Source organism: Octopus bimaculoides, chromosome 30 (assembly GCF_001194135.2).
Source record: "Octopus bimaculoides isolate UCB-OBI-ISO-001 chromosome 30, ASM119413v2, whole genome shotgun sequence".
NCBI lineage: Eukaryota > Metazoa > Mollusca > Cephalopoda > Octopoda > Octopodidae > Octopus > Octopus bimaculoides.
Genome location: NC_069010.1, coordinates 5,078,910 through 5,080,387, shown reverse-complemented (window position 1 = coordinate 5,080,387; position 1,478 = coordinate 5,078,910). Strand labels below are relative to the sequence as shown.

At 46.6% G+C, this 1,478-nt stretch overlaps 1 long non-coding RNA gene across 1 annotated transcript in view; it reads right to left on the bottom strand.

Moving 5' to 3' along the window:
- Positions 1–33: 33 nt before the first annotated feature.
- LOC128251302 (uncharacterized) overlaps positions 34–1,478 on the bottom strand; it is a 9,883-nt gene continuing 8,438 nt past the window's right edge. Inside the window, exon 4 of the long non-coding RNA XR_008267076.1 lies at positions 34–133. This is a non-coding gene — a long non-coding RNA (uncharacterized LOC128251302). The remainder of the gene's footprint in view (positions 134–1,478) is intronic.

Below are 1,478 nucleotides of genomic sequence, written 5' to 3'. Positions count from 1 at the left end.
TATATATACTATTACAGACAAATTCATATTTACCAGTGGCTGAATTAATGACGCTCAATTTGATGAGGTTCTCACACGATTGTGGTATTTCATGCATATTGGCGAGGAGGTCTTTCATGCTGGCCACCACTTCCTGGAGAGAGAGAGAGAGAGAGAGAGGGAGCGGAGAGAAGCAGAAAGACAGAGAGAAGCAGAGAGAGAGAGAGAAACAGAGAAGAGAGGGAGAGATAGAAGCAGAGGGAGAGAGAGAGAGAGAGACAGAGAGAAACAATAATTAGTGTGGTTAATTGCATACAGTTTAATTATACTAAAACGGCATCAATATTCACACCATTTTTAAACAGTGAAATATTGCGAAGACTTATTGGGGCTAGCGAAATCGAAATCGGGATGGCACCTGTGCCCAGCGTCGCCTTTCTGGCACTTGTGCCCGTGACATGTGTAAGGACTTTTGAGCGAGATCGTTGCCAGTGCCCCTGGACTGGCTCTTGTGCGGGTGGCACATAAAATACACCATTTCGAGCGTGGCCGTTGCCAGTACTGCCTGACTGGCCTTCGTGCCGGTGGCACGTAAAAAGCACCCACTACACACTCAGAGTGGTTGGTGTTAGGAAGGGCATCCAGCTGTAGAAACTCTGCCAAATTAGATTGGAGCCTGGTGTAGCCATCTGGTTTCACCAGTCCTCAGTCAAATCGTCCAACCCATGCTAGCATGGAAAGCAGACGTTAAACGACGATGATGATGATGATGACCATCATCATCATTTCGAACATGTTGCCTGGACTAATTCTGTTCTTTCTCTCCAAGTGTTCTTTTTTTCCATGACATTTTTTGAGGTCTTTTACTTGAAACTTGACATCACAAAAGAGTTGGTCAACATACATCATTCTGAGTTCTCAAACATGGGAATTTTCATTGCTTGGGATCCGCAGAAGGATCTCCGTGAATTCCAACCAACCAACTAACCAACCAAGTTAGCAAGCAAACAAATGAATGAACAAACATACATACATGCATTATACTCCTATAGGCCATCACAGAGGACAGGACAATTGTGTGGTATGATACAGGGTCCTGTTGTGAAACGTAGGGGGTTCCAGCAGCCACCCTCTTGACCCATGGCAGCACAACCTCCTTCAGGCACTTGATGTAGGCCTCTGTATTGAGTCTGAGTTTGTGTGGGAATTGTCTGTGTGGGAACTGTCTGTGTGGGAATTGTCTGTGTGGGAACTGTCTGTGTGGGAACTGTCTGTGTGGGAACTGTCTGTGTGGGAACTGTCTGTGTGGGAACTGTTTGTGTGGGAACTGTCTGTGTGGGGACTGTCTGTGTGGGAACTGTCTGTGTGGGAAATGTCTGTGTGGGAACTGTCTGTGTGGGAACTGTCTGTGTGGGAACTGTCTGTGTGGGAATTGTCTGTGTGGGAACTGTCTGTGTGGGAACTGTCTGTGTGGGAACTGTCTGTGTGGGAACTGTCTA